The 15,685-nt window shown below is 45.7% G+C and overlaps 1 long non-coding RNA gene across 1 annotated transcript; it reads right to left on the bottom strand.

Moving 5' to 3' along the window:
- Positions 1–932: 932 nt before the first annotated feature.
- LOC125918457 (uncharacterized) lies at positions 933–12,644 on the bottom strand. Its single transcript, XR_007456446.1, has 4 exons — positions 12,354–12,644; positions 9,145–9,308; positions 3,067–3,209; positions 933–1,715 (listed from the first exon to the last, which is right to left on the bottom strand). It is a non-coding gene; the product is annotated as an uncharacterized LOC125918457 (long non-coding RNA).
- Positions 12,645–15,685: the final 3,041 nt, after the last annotated feature.

Genomic DNA, 15,685 nt, shown 5'->3' with positions numbered 1-15,685 from the left:
GAGGAGGGAGGGAAGGAAGGAAAGAGAAGGAGGGAAGGAAAGAAGGAGGGGACAAGGGAGGGAGAGGAGGGTGGGAAAGAGGGAAGGGAGGAGAGAGGAAGGGGTAGAAGGAGGGGTGGAGGGAGGGAGGGGTAGAAGGAGGGGTGGAGGGAAAAAGGGGTAGAAGGAGGGGTGGAGGGAGGGAGGAGGGAGGGAGAAGGAAGAAATGAAACACGTTTCTCTATTAGATGTCTCAGTAATCCTCGCAATACTCTGTGAAATCAGTATTGTGACTCCCTCTCGAAAGATGAGGAAATGGGACACAAAGCGATCACACAGGGAGTAAGTCGGTGTCCAGGGAGATTGGGTGTTGTTGAGCACGTACTGGGCTCTCCAGATCCGGTGAGGAAAGTGAGCGACAGGCGCGCCCCCACTGCTGCTCACTGTTGTGAGTCCCGCGGCTCCATCCGTGCCTCTGGGTCCCTGCCTCTCGGGCTCCGTCTCTTTTCCCACAGATTACAAACCTTGTGATCAGAAGGAAGCTGAGTTCCTGAGGGTGATTGCCCCTCTGCTTCAGGGTACTGCCAGGTGGCAATGTGGCCGAGTGGAAAGAACATTGGGACTGAATTCAAGAGAGTGTGCTGGGGTCCCCACTGCCCCATTTCCTAACTGGGTGATGTCGAATGCCTCACCTCATCCTTGAGGACCCCAGCTTCATCATCAGTAAAATGGGGGTGCTAACAGTTCCCTCAGAAATCTGTGAAAATCGTATATGGCATTACACGTACCCCAAAGCTCGTTCTTAAAAGGCAAGGTGCAGTCGTTTTTAGGAAGTATCATTTTAGTAAAAAAAGAATCGCAGAGGATTCTGAATGTTTTTCTCTACTTCTGAAATTACAAGATGGATGGATCGTTAAGGGTGTTATTTCCAGCATCATGGCACAGGGATCAGGGAGACTTACTGGGGACGGAGTTCCTTCCCCAGTATCTAAACCACATTGCCTGGTCCTACCCTCTTCTCCCTCCTCCAGAGCGTGAGATAGATTCTGAACATGGGCAGGGTAGGGGGCTGAGTTATGAATTAGGACGTCCCTTCAGGGAATCTCTTCCTTTAAGTGTAGACTTGATCATGTTCGGCTCTGTGTGTTTGTAAATGTACACGCGAACGTGCCCACGTTCATTTCCATCCATTTCTTGCTTTTATGTCTCAGTCAATAGTTTTTGGCAATGCCTTTGCAACACCATGAACTGTAGACAGGAAATAAGACCCATCCATTTGTGCTGGTACAAGCTAAAGATTTTCTATAAAGTGACCACATTTCCAGGCTGGGCGAATGGATTTCACTGCAGGAAAAAAAAATATTGTGAGGTGGGAGAAGTGCAGCAAAGGGAAATATTGGCCACTTTAATGATTTACAGAAGCATAAAAAACCTCCTTGCCTGCTGAGATTTCATATTTCCCCTCCTGCCGGTAAGGGGGCTGGGGTAGGGGGTCTGATTTGAGCTGTCGTGTGAGGAAGCCTGAAAATGCAAAGCCAAGGCTGGCCCCTTCCTGAATATTCTGTAGCCTCCAGTTGAGCCGTCTGACCCGAGGAGCCGGCGGTGGTTGGGGAAGGGATGGAAAAAAGGAATGAAGGTGGGCACACCTTTTAGGGGTGACTGTTGCACACGTAGAGCCTGGAATACTAGCCTGGGGAAGAGAGATGCTTAAGAAAGGCAGCTCCTTCATTTTACACCTGGGGAAACAGAGAGCCAGAGATATAAAGTGACTTTTCCAAGATCACAACTCTAGTTTATAGACAAACTGGAACTATACCCAGACCTTCTGGATGCCAGTCCTAAATTCTTTCAGCTATACCCACCATTAATACTATCATTATTGTTAGTATAATTCCCATCACAAAAAGACCACCAAGAGCTTCCTACCTGCCACAACTACACCACCAGTTTTCCTAACAACATCACGCTCAATTTTCATACCAACTCTAAAAACAATAGCTCAGATTGGCGTGCCTGGGTGGCTCAGTTGGTTGAGCATCCGACTTTGGCTTGGGTCATGATCCCATGATTCAAGGGTTTGAGCCCCGCATCAGGCTCTGTGCTGACGGCTCAGAGCCTGGAGCCTGTTTCAGTTTCTGGGTCTCTCTCTCTCTCTCTCTCTCTGCCCCTCTCCCCCCTCAAAATATGAATAAACATTAAAAAAATAAACAAATAAAAATGATGTGTTATGATTTCCACTTTAGATGAGGAAACCGGGACCCAGAAAGACTAAATAGCTTGCTGAGATCGCACAGCCAGTTAGTAACACAGCCAGGGTTTGAACCAACACCACCAGGATCTGTGCCCAGATCACTTCTGAAGAGCAGGAAATCCAGACACAGAGAGTAATAAACTACCCCTCAGATACGCTGCCTTAACTTCACCAATGAACACAGTCAAACATGTCTGGCTTGAACAATTCTGAGGAACAGTGGCTTTAAAGCAAAGCCCAAGATGGTTAAATTTAGATGGGAAACAAATGGGAAGCAGCCCGTTTCCTGTACGGTTGCCGTAATTTGAATGGCTTGCAGCAGTGAGTAGTGGGAATTGAGCTATTAATAAAGGAGCCGGCAGAATGATTTACAATCAGACATTAATATGGAGATTTTCATAAACACAATAATTCACACCCAAGCAGAGTCATAAATGTAAAGTTGCATTAACTATTCTAGCTGGCATGGAATGTCACACACAGTGTGAAATTGAACATTCCATTGTACTGTAATAATGGACTAACGGAAAGTTTTTCTTGGGTGGGGGGTGGGGCAGTGGGAGACCAGATACTTCCTATTGCAAACTTACTTAGTCCTAGTAAGGACCTAGCTCTGCCCGTGCCTTACTCCTTCAAAAAACAAAGCAAAACAAAACAACTCCCCCCCCCCAAACTTTTTATACCGAAATAATTTTAGATTTACAGAAAAGTTACAAAGATAGTTAAGAATAGAGAGGATATCCTTCACCCAGCTTCCCCTATTTTAACATCTTATATAACTGTGGTATATTTATCAAAACTATGAAGGTAATGTTGGTACGATACTGTTAACTAACCTCCAGACTTTATTTAGATTTCAGTAATACCCTTTCTTTTTCTGTTCCAGAATCCCGTCCACGATCCACATAACGTTTGATCATCAAGTCTCCATAGCTGCTGGTCTGTGTCACTTTTTCAGTCTTTCCTTGTTGTTCATGGCCTAGACAGTTTTGAAGATACTGGTCAGGTATTTTGTAGAACGTCTCTCAATTTGAGTTTGTCTGATGTTTTCCTCAATTCTAGGCTGAGGTTATGGGTTTTGGGAAAGACCACCACAGAGCTGAATTGCCCTTCTCAACACATCACACACGGGCGCATTATATCCATGTGACTTATCACTGATGTAGTTGACCTTGACCATTTGGGTAAGGTGGGAGGTATTCGCCAGGTTTCTCCACTCTAAAGTTACTATTTTTTCCCCTCTCTGCATCCTATTCTGTAGAAGCCAACTCACTAAGTCCAGCCCATACTGAGGGACAGGGAGGATTAAGCTCTACCTCCCAGAGGGAGACGTTTCTACATATATTATTTGCCTTACACTTTTTAAAAAATAATTTTAGATTGATTGAACTCTTTGCACTTTACTATAAATAATAAATTATAATAAATAAAAAATAAATAATAAAAAATAATAAATTCCCAGGCTTCTTAAGCACATTATTTTGAACATAATTTGACTTCTTCTTGATTGCTTCCTGTCCTAAGTATACTCTAATCTCCGTAAATTTTGTGGCCTTTTCTCAGTTCTTACCTCCCTTGTCCTCTGCAGATTTTGACATTGTTGGCCACTCTTCATCAAGGAAAAAAATTTCTCCCGATGACCCTGCCATTATTCTCTTCTGTCTCTTCTTCCTCCTTCTCAGCTCATCGCCACTGTGCACCTGCCTCCATTTCAGTTTCAGTCCCTGCTCCTCTTCCTTCCCTCCCACCTGAGCAAACATGCTGTCCGGGTGCCCTGTGGTCCTCACCTCTCCTCTCTCTCCAGTGCTTCCCTGAGCAATCTCACTCACTACATGGCTTCAAGCATCATCATGACTCACATGACTCTTAAATCCCTGTCTACACCCTGGATCCATCTCTATACCTACTGTTCAGGCTTGACCTCTCCTGGCCACCTCTGCCTTCTACTATACACCAAACTCATTGTCTCTTTATTAGAGGACTGTTTAAGCTGTGTTTCCCTTTTATGTGAAAATCTGAGCTGGTAGAGGTCTGGGTAAGAGGCACAGCTCTGCTGGGGCCCCTTGTTGTTCTAATCCTAATGCTTTGGAGGTTGCCCTCGCCTGCATGGCTCACTACTCCATTCCTATATAGACCTTTAGGAAAGGGAAAGAAGAATGGAAAACAAGTGACTCTTTTTAAGGGAATGATCTGGAAGTGGCACATATCATTCTGCTTACATCCCATTGGTCAGAACCTAATCACATGGCAACACCTGTTGCAAGGGAGACTGGGAAATGAAGTCTTTAGCCGGGTAGCCATCTATACAGCATGGCGGAGAAGGAATATTGAGATCATTAGCAACCCCCAAAACTTTTCAGTTTTTCAAAAAGCCCACCATTTTGTCTATTTCCTGACTCTCACAACTCCTGTCCCAATATTTGTTGGTGCTCCTTCCAGTAACCTTGATTGGAAATTTGGGTATTTGATATTTCCTCTTAGTTTACCTCAACAAATTCCCCCATGTTTAATATCTCTTTCCCATTCTTATTGACACTACACAAATTCAGACCTTCATTGCCTCTCATTTGAGCTCTTGTAATCATTTCATAAATGATTGTCATGTTTTCAACCCCTTCCTCCTCCAAACCATCTTTCATATGGGTACTTATTAATCTCAGTCAACACAGCTCAACTCTTCAGCCCTATTTGTGAATCTTCAGTGGCTCCCAACCGCCAACCCAGTAAAGTCCAAATTCCTTAGTCTAGCACTCAAGGCCTTGCACAGTCTCTCCCAGGCTCTCTGACCCACTTTCCCTCTCCATTTTGTTCTGCACCATATGCATTCTCCTTTACATGACACACCCTGCCTCAGCCCCCACTCCCTGTTGCTCTGCCATGATAAGAGGATAGCAGTTAACTGTGCTGATGGCTTGCTTTGAGTCAAACACAGTTAAATACATTATTTCATTAAATAGAGGAACCATAAGATAAATGATAATTATAACTATTTTACAAATGAGGAACAGAGGCTCAGAGGAGCAAAGTAACTTACCCCTAACTCTCTGCCTAGAATATGACAGAGCTGTTTGAGCCCAGGCTTGTGTAACTCCAGAGCCTGTGGTATTGTCCCTAGACTACACCATTCCCTGTCCCAATGACTGCTCAGGATGCTTCCTACACCAGAAATGCCCTCTCCTCTTATGAACTCATGGTGAAATCTTTTATATCTTTCAAAGCCCACTTTGAAGGCCACTTCTTCCATGAAGCCTTGTCTGGATAACTCAACTGGAATTTATGCCTCTTTCCTCTGACTCCCACAGCCAGGTGTCTACACCTCTGTTTCAACACTTAGCATCTTCAACCTTGTGTTACAAGTGCTTACAACAGACTTGTCTTAATTTTTCCACACTGGACCCCGAACTTGAGGATGACAGTGTTGTTGGGCAGTATAGGTCAGTATTACTCATTTTTGGTCTCTGAAGTAGAGTGTCATATGATCTCAACCCCCCACATCTAATCTCAGCATCCAAAATATTCCTCAAATCTAACTCCTCTCTTCCTTCTCTATTACTGCTCCTCAGGCCCTCAACATGTCTCTCCTGGATCACTGCAATTATCGCCAAATATGTCCCTGACCTACTCTTAACTTCCTCTCCATAAGGCTTCCAGAGTGATTGGTCCCCATTAATGGCTTCCATGTCCAATGCAATGTACTCTAAGCACCTTAACTTGGTAGGGAAGTCTCTCCAAGATGGCGACCATACCTACCTCTGTTGTCTAGCTTGTTCTTGCCTTTTTATGCTTGAGAGATAGTGTATACACTATACAGGTTCTCATACTTTTGTGGCATTCTTAGACTATTCTGCCTTTCTGAAATGTCTTTCCCAGCTTCCTTTGTTAATGCTTACACCAAGACTCATCTTGGGCAAGGTGACCTTCAGGAAGCATTCCCTGAACTCCAGATTGGGCTGGCTGCTCTTTTTTTCTCTCATGGTATGTTCATATGTTATTATACTCAAATGCATATCTCTTTTAGTTGTACCATTTAATTGGAATTATCCATTTATGTGTCTGCTCAGCCACCTGTTTGCACATTTTTAGAGGTTAGAAATGATGCCTTGGTCATCTTTGTCTTCCTTACACCTAAGTCAACGCATATGTTAGGTATTAAAATGTAGCAGTTTGTTGAGTGAATCATAAAAATCAATTACTGTATTATGCCTTAATACAGTGATACCAGCTGGTCTACTGGAATTCGTAAAGATTATTGTCTATATTAAAGGATCTGTCTTTTTTTTTTTGTAGTTTATTTTTTCATTTTGAGAGAGAGAGAAAGAGAGAGAGAGAGAGAGAGAGAGAGAGAGAGAATGTGTGCCAGGGTAGGGGCAGAGAGAGAATCCCAAGCAGGCTCTGCACTGCCAGCAAGGAGCCCAGTGCAGGGTGTGGTCCCATGAACTGTGAGATTATGACATGAGCCGAAACCAAGAGTTGGACGCTCAACCAACTGGGACCCAGGTGCCACTGGGATCCCATCTTTCTGTGTTTGCCTGCAGTATTTTCTGCTGTCATTTCACACAGTGGTGAGGAAACTTGCCTGTAGAGGCACCTGGGTGACTCAGTCAGTTAAGCATCTGACCACGGCTCAGGTCATGATCTCATGGTTCATGAGTCTGAGCACCGCATTGGGCTCTCTGCTGTCAGTGCAGAGCCTGCTTTGGATGGATTCTCTGTCTCCCTCTGTCTTTCTCTCTCTCTCTTTCAAAAATAAACATTAAAAAAAACTGCCTGTATTGGCTCTTCTTTTATTAAGGGAAGTCCTCTATTAGATTCTGGATATAAATCAGGAAACTAAGATGGCTACAATAGTATTAGAACAAGAGTATTTTATAAATGTAGCAACACCACCAATTTTGCCTGATTTTTTTTTTGTTCCATTCTGGTTCTTGGTGTGTTTTGCAGTGGTATGGCTCCAGGATTCAGGTTAGAGAGCTAGAACCAACTGGGACACATAAGACATTATTCTGCTCTTTCTTTGAATGTGACTAAAAAGTCGTAGTTTTTCCAAGACCATTCTAGACATACTCTCTTTGCATTCATATATTTTATCTTCTTTGATCCCCCAGAATATCCCTTTACAGCTAATGTATTATCTGAATTTTACAGATAATGAAAGAGACACATAGAGGTTAATGGGCACATCTAAGGTCACACAGGCAATAAGTAGCTGAGTCATGCCATGAATCAGGTATCTCCACTCAAAATCCAGTGTTCTTTCCTTTATCCTACATTTCTCTTCTTCTAGGAAAATTATATCTATCTAAACCTATGCTTTTTAAAACTGCAGCTTGCAGCCCACTATTTGGCCATAAAGCAAATTTAGTGCATACTAAGGAGTATCCATATGGGATGGGACAGGATGGAATGGAATGGAATAGAATAGAATAGAATAGAATAGAATAGAAAAGTCTGAAATATCAGAGAGCGAGTATTGGTCATGAAACTTTTGTCCCAGGTCATAATATAACACATTTTTCTTACTCTGGATCATAGTAACAACAGCAACAACCAAAGTGGAAAAGTTCTTCTCTTAACTACATCTTAAAATAAGTCGCCAAAGTGACCTTCTAATTTCCGAATGTGATAGGCATGTTTCAGTTTCCATCTTCTTTGACCCCGGGTAGATTTTGACACCTCCGTCTGCTTGCGCCATCACAAAATGTTTGTCTCCCTTGGAGTCTTAAGCCCCTCTTTCTCCTGGGACTTCCGCGTCTCTGACAGTCCTTATTCTAGCACCTGAATGTTGGTGCTCCCTAGAGCTCTCCATGACCCTCTTTTCTTCCTGCTCTGTGGTCTTAGCCTACGTCCAACTTCAACCACCATCTAAAAGCCAGGGACCCCCAGATCAGAGCACAGCACCCCCGTTCTCTCCCAAGGCCGACTCACAGCCCTCTCCTGCACACCTGCTTCTAGATGTCCCCAGGTCTCCCAGAACAAGCAAGTCCAAATGAACTCATTATTGACCCTTCAAGCCCACTCCCCGCTGTGTCGGGGCGGGGAGGGCACCTATTCACCCGGCCATCCAAGCTAATAACCTGGGAGTTCTTCCTGACTCCTCTTTCTCTCATGCCTCGACATCAAATCAATGGCCTCCCCCTGTCAATTCTGACTCTGCTACACCTCTCAAAATTGTCTGCTCTGCCACTTTCTTAGTTCACAGCCTCATTATCTCTCATTGAACTACTGCTTCCATTATCTCCTTCCTGCAGTCGATCTTCCACATTGCTGCCCCGATCTCAAAAATGCAAATCTGACCACCTTGGGTCCTTATGTGAAGTCATCCCATGGGTTCGCTCCAGCGTGGACTGGATGAAGGGGATCACCTTGCAGCATCCCCTGTGAGCCCCTTTGACTCTGCCCACCCTTGCTTCCTCCTCTCTCCCTCTCACCTGTCCCTCGAATCCCTTCTTGGCTGCAGCATCCGCCTGCGATGTATATTCCAGCTTGAACTCCGTGGCTGCTTCCTCTGAAGGGTCCTCTTCTTAAGACTCACTTCCTGTGTCGATACCTGGGCTCACCCCTGGCTTTAGGACATTCCCTAAATACGTCTTGCTTTTCACATCACACTATACTGTAATTGATTATTTGCGTTTCAGGCTCTGGCACTCTACTGTGAACATTTCGAGAACTAGAATTAGGACTTATCCACTTTCCTATGCCTGAGGCACTGGCATATAGTAGGTGTTCAATAATGTTTGTAAAATAAATGAAGTCTCAGTTCTGGCGTTTACTAGCTGTTACTTTGAGCAATTCCCTTAACCTCTCCAGCTTCGTTTTCTTCTGTAAGTGGATAGAAAGTAACGATTATCCGGTGCTTCTATGCATCAGGACCTACACTGTGTTTTTATATAGGCTGTTTAATTCTTACCGCATACCTCATCTTACGGGTAGTAGAAATGATTCCCCATCTTACAGGTACAAAAAAAGGACACTGGAAGAATGGGAGCACATCGTCTGTGGTTGGACAGCTGGTGGGTGGTCATTGCCGGGATTTGAACTTACGTCTGCCTGGGTCCAGCGCTCTTTCCACTACACCAAGCTGCCAATAGAAAAAAAGAAGAGAGTATCGACTTCACCGGGATTAAATGTGATAATGTATGTGAAAGCACTTTGTAAACTGTTAAATGCCATGAAAATGTGAGATGATATTATTGTCATTAAGATCTGCCATGGTCTGCCTATCATGGTTAGAATTCTCAGAAACTGAATATTGGAAATCATTCCGTTAGAGCTGGCTGCAAAGGCCTATGGGAATCAGACACCACTCCCGGACTATTTCTGCAGGATACCTGCTCCCTGCTTGCGGATGCAAATAAGCAGCCGCAATGCAACAGGAGGCCCAGGGGAATGCAAGAATGCTGTGCCCAGGGGGAAACCAGGGCAGGTGTGCCTGTCAGTTACAGGTCGTGACACCCTCTGAATGCCCCAGTGACACAGTTGTGTTTTAGAATCTTTGCTGCTGCAACATCCCATTTAGAATCTTGGTGTCGTGCTTGGGGTCGCGAACTGTGCTGCGTTTAGCTGCTGATGCCGGTGTGTGAATCGTTCTGTTGACAATCCTATGGTTGCTATCTGGGTGGCGTGCCTGTAGGATGGCGGTGATCTACGACAGTGCCTTGCATCAGGGAGGCATCAGGGAACCACCACGAGACACAAGATTCTCAATTGAAATGTGTTGTGCTTAGCTGGCCATTTAGTCACCTGAAGCCGTCAGGAGGCTCTGGGAAGGACGGCTGCGTGAGGGTATATGGCAGCCAAGCCTTGTGGCCTATCAGAGTCACTTTCTCCCGTTGATGGCAGGATGGTGGGAAAGACAGTCTTGTGTTTTAATTGACTGGGTAAACTGCCTGGGCAGTGGAAGGTTAGCTCCTTAAATTCCCCTTTCATCATTTGAACGCCACTTAATTCCATCTAACATCTTTGCTTGTTAATGGCTCTTGTTTTTTATTGCTGAAAAGAAACATGTTCTAACCAATCTGGACAAACCATGGGCATGTCTATAATTTAATGTCTGCTGACCCCAGTTTGTGGCATTTTTTCTTCAAGTGCATTTTCCCTGGGTCTGTAAACCCTCCCTTGTGTCCGCCTAACATCCTTCTCCAAACTCAGTTCATTTTCTTCTCAGGTTAATAAAAAAAAATGGCGGGGGCTGGGGGACTTTACAGTGATGCTCTGAAAAGGCTGTGGAGAGAGATTCTATTGGATATGGAATCAAATCTTAAAAACGTTTGCCTTATTTCTTAGGAACTATGAAACGTGATTTCCTGTAATGAATAACAACTAATTCAATCCAGAGTGCTAAAGCAAATGCCTCCCAATTTTGTCCCTTCAAAGACTGCTTCCTCTGAACACACTGTACTGCCTCACAACTGGGAGCCCGCGATTGGTTTTGAGGGGCAAGGACTAGGGCTGAACCTGATTGTTCTTGAATGTTGTCAGCTCTGGAAAATTCCTAATATACTCAGGAATGCTATGTTTACAATAGTCTGGCTTCTACACCACAAGTAGACATGAGTCATCCAGATTCATGAACAAAGTGCCTGGATATCAACGTGTCATAAATTTCGCTGGAGGAAGAGACATCATTAATCTCCTTTCCTTTCTTTCCCCAGGGGAAGGAGATAGTGGATTATGGACCCTCTCCAGGTGGTGGTCAGAGGATATCAGACCAGGTAATAGATACACTTAATTATTATTGCTTTCACCCTGAGATCTCAACAACTTGGCTTCCAGGACTGCTGTATTTACCATGGAGAGGCATGCCTACCGTGCCGCCATTTCCAAGTTGGCAGCTGTGAGACCCGTCACACCAACGGATCTTCCTTAGGTTGAGAAGTTCATAAGAGTAACAATAGAACCCAAGACGCTGAATTCCCTGTTCCAGTGCTCTCTGTTGGCCTGAGCTGTTTCCAAACGGGCTAGAGGAAGCAAACATTCAGCATTGTCTGGTTTTCTTGCCTCCGTCTTTTGTAGCCATTTCTGTTGTCTTTGGGAGCCAAGGGCATGCATGAGGAACCAAATCTTGTAAACGCAGTGCCTGAGTTTTGCCCCTGAGATGCTATAACTGCGCAGATAACAACATTGGACTGAAGCTAATAGCCCAGCATGGCTCACGGCAGTATTCTGAGCTTACCTACAGATTCACTGTGGTGTTACTTATGGAGATGACAGATTTACTGTAGCTCAACTTAATAAAATAACATTTATGGGAATATCTGCACAATTAGAGCACACTCCAGGTCATAAATATGCTCCAGCCAAAGCCACATCATACACATTCCCCAACTTTTGGACACCGCTGTTCTTTGGAGATTGATGAGAGTTCTTGCAGGTAACTAGCAGCTGGATACAGGAAAGGTGCCCAAAAAAGGACTCAGAGAAGCTCCCTAGTTCTTAAGAGAGAATTCTACTTCATAACCCATTCCTTTTCAACATGTCCATTACAGGTTGCTATGTTGTATCTGCGTCTCCTGGTTCATTAGCACCTTAACTGGAGACAGCCAGGTGCAATTAAATTTAGCCAAGTGAACACTCACTTTTTACCTGTGTAGCCCTGTGTATGTCTCTCTATCTCCCTGGGCCTCCCTTTTCTCCCCTTTAAGATCTTAGAGTTGGGGGGCGCCCGGGTGGCTCAGTCAGTTAAGCGTCCGACTCGTGATTTCGGTTCAGGTCATGGTCTCACGGTCGTGGGATCGAGCCCCGTGTCAGGCTATGCACTGAGCATGGAGCCTGCTTGGGATTCTGTCTCTCCCTCTCTCTCTCTCTGCCCCTCTCCCCCACTTGCATGCACCCTCTCTTTCTCAAAATAAAGAAATAAACATTAAAAAAAATAAAGCTTAAAAAAAATCCGGGAGTTGGGATAATGATCTCCAAGAGGCCGGAATTAGAAGTTTGTCTCTTCTGGGGTCACTCACCCAACAATCCTAAGTGAAAACAAAACAGGTGGTCAGCATGATTTGGGGGGATTATCTCTGGATTTCACAGTTTTGAACTTCATCTGACCCCTATCCCTGCCTCCCATACCAGTGGCCAGATATTATCTAGAGCTGCCTGAAGCTACTCAGTCCTCAGACATGGAACTCACCAGAAGTGGTGGAGCAACCCCAAAGTCCTATCTTGCCCCAAAATGTCTGCCATCATTTCCAGTGGGATCCCCATAAAACCGTCCTGAGGACAGAATTACTAGTGAGGCAGATAGTTGATTCTTTGACTCTGGACAAGCTCGCTGGACGGTTTTAGAGCTGTGTAGACAGAGTCTGGGTCAAACTGTTAAAAGCACTTGTGTAGGCAAGCCCAGCATCAGCTAGTGTCACAATGACCAGCTGGAAAGGGACAAATGTGAACAAACAATGGGCTGCTTTCTTTCACCATGCCAAATAACCCGGCCTACCGATTTTCTTTTCCCACTGACTTAATTGTTCTCTCAATGGATCTGACTCACTTCACAGATTGTTTCCAACCATGTGGACACAGCCCAAGTTGCCAAGTGTGGTGGTTCCTGTTCCCTCCACTCCAGTGAGGTGGCTGTGGGGGAGCTCGTTGACTCACTGCCCGAGGCTAGCCACGTGACAGCGTTTCATCACACCCTCCTTCTGGGTGCAAGCACTTGCTTGCAGACATGCAAGTCACAGACGCTGGGAGAAAGAGACACATCACACACATGCCCATGCACACACGCACGCGTGCACACGCACACACATTCACCATAGCAAGGAAGTCTGGTCGGGACACAGGGAAGTTCAAAGGGCTGGGCATCTTGAAATTTTGTAAATAGCCACTAACCCAGGACAAATTGGGCCCATTAATAATGAAAAAAGCCGATTTCATTGATCTGCCTGTCTTACAGTTCACTTGCTTCTCTTCTTGGGATGGCAAAGCTCTACTTCTGATCGCTCTACCCACTCTTAACACACAGGCCAGGAGCTGGGGCTGGCCTGAATGAGCTCTGTGGAGGCCACACCAGAACTCTGTGATTGGGGATGGAGTGTAGTCAAGAGTTTAATTGGTCGGTGAGTCACAGAAGCAGATACAAAGGGGTCATTGAAGCAAGGAAGGCCTGAAATGGTCATAGGGAGCCAGAGTTCATAAGGGTCAGGATGCAAGGGTAGATGAATAGGGAGAGCCACATGTCGAAGTGGGTAAGAGGCTGAGTGGTCCAACAAGATGCCTGAGACAGGAGGCTGTGGGTGATGACTGGTTTGTGGTGAGTTCCTGGGCCCCTGTGGTGTGGAGGGGGGCTGGTGCCATAACATCAAGGCCAAGGCATGGTACATGGTTTTGCAAAATCCTTCTACTAAACAGTGCTTACTACAGCTGAGCATACCCATACGCTATGATTCTAACAACTCCATTCCCAAATATAGAGAAATGGATGCATATATAGAACAAAATACCTGTTAAAATGATTAGGACATCATTATTCATCGTAAGCCAAATCCATAAATAATCCAAATGTTTCTTAATAGTGGAACAGATAATTGTGAATGACTCAGATGGTGGAATAGTATACAGCAATGAAAAAGAACAAACATTGCATACAAACATTGAGCAAAAAAAGCTGGCTAGACCATAATGCATTGTGTCTGGGTCCATTCATATAAAATTCCGAAACATGGGGCGCCTGGGTGGCTCAGTCAGTTGAGCGTCTGACTTCAGCTCAGGTCATGATGTCACGGTCCGTGAGTTCAAGTCCCGCGTCGAGCTCTGTGCTGACAGCTCAGGGCCCAGAGCCTGTTTCGGATTCTGTGTCTCCCTCTTTCTCTCTCCTCCCCTGCTCATGCTCTCTCTCTTATCAAAAATAAATAAATGTTTAAAAAAAATTTTTTTTAATTCCGAAACAGCCAAAACGAATCTGTGGTGATTGAAGGCAAGTGGCCACTTTTGGAGAAGAAGGCCGGAACAGAGTTAGTGTGACTGGAACAGACTAAGAAAAGCTTTTGGAGTGCTGTGAATTATCTGTTTCTTGATCCAGTGGGAGTGGTACTACTATGTTTACTTTTTGTGTATATTCTACTTCGATAAAAATCTTTTTATAAAAATCGTAGGCAGGTTTTCAAAAAGGAAGCAGGCAAAGAAGACCGTGGACTATGAACGTCCTCTGCCACCAGGTATGTTTCTCACGTGAACGCGCATGATCGTACTTGATTGTACTTGCTCGTACACGATCGAGGGCGCTCGGTCCGTGTGATCATCTCCAAAATTGGGTGAAGGCTGAAGGCTGAAGGCTGGGGGAGAGTAATCTGCATATTCCTGCCCTTGGCCTAGAGACGAATGTAGGAAAGGGGGTAGTCGCGACACGGAAGTAAAGACGAAGTTGAACGCGCATGCTCGGGAGAGTAGAACTCGTGTGAAGCGGTGTGGAAGCAGCGAGGGGGGGCCCAGAACTCTCGCATCTGCATTCTGAAACCACCATCTGACGCCACGCCCCTCAGAAGCACCCACGTTAGTCACCACCAGCTGACACCCCCAGCCACATCTGGAACACCCCGGCTAATCACTGCCCACGACCGCCTACACCTGTCTTCCCCGCCCGCCAGCCCCTGCCACCTGCCTGCCTGCCACTTTGAGTCCTCACGCTAAATCAATAACAAAGACCTCCGAGGGCTGCCAGGCTTCTCCGCTGGTGCCCCCTCCCCTTAAGCCCACGTCCCCTCCTCCTTTCTCTCAGCCCAATCCATCTGCCCAAGCTCAGATCTGCTCTGGCAGGACTGGCAGGCCGGCTCTCTCCTTGCAGACAGCGTGGCTCAGCCTGGCGTTAGCAGCTGCCGACGCTGCAGTTTAAGAATCACCGTGTCTGGGGAAAGTCCATTAAAAGACAGTAACAATGTATATTGTGCTGTGACCCTGGGGGCACCCAATTCCACCTTGTTAATGATCTCTTTGAAATAGCCAAGGCTATGGAGAGAGACGTGGTTCAGAGGTCACCGGCACCCTGTTGTTAGGACACGGCTATGTTTGGGCAACTTTCAGGAATCACTCTCATGCTAATGGGGGCAGGTCCTCAGAGACCCACTCACACAATTAAAATGTTCTTCAGGAGTGTGCTAAACATCCAGTCCCCTGGGAGGATCTGTGCATATCCGGCCTGGCAAGGAGAAAGCTGAAGAGCTGGCCATCCACCCCACGTTGAGGAATGAATGTTTCAGCGGCAAGGCTCATGCTTGTTTCCACCCCCGCCCCCTGACTAAGTCAGGACACTTGGACAAAAGCTACATACCCCAGACAGCCCCCACTGCCTCTACAGAGGTCGTGCACCAGGCCCTGCAATCCTGCTGTGACTCTGCCCATCGCTTTCCCGCTAAGAGCAAACGGAAATGCCGGGTGCGGTGCAAGAGACATTATGATAAGCTAAGCTCTCTTTCAGATCTTCTCTCTTTCTCAAATAAAAGCTTCTCGGACTTGATGCCGTATGATTGG

This window comes from Panthera uncia, unplaced genomic scaffold (assembly GCF_023721935.1).
Source record: "Panthera uncia isolate 11264 unplaced genomic scaffold, Puncia_PCG_1.0 HiC_scaffold_822, whole genome shotgun sequence".
Lineage (NCBI taxonomy): Eukaryota > Metazoa > Chordata > Mammalia > Carnivora > Felidae > Panthera > Panthera uncia.
The sequence above is the reverse complement of the archived record's forward strand: the minus strand, read 5'-3'. Positions and strand labels throughout refer to the sequence as shown.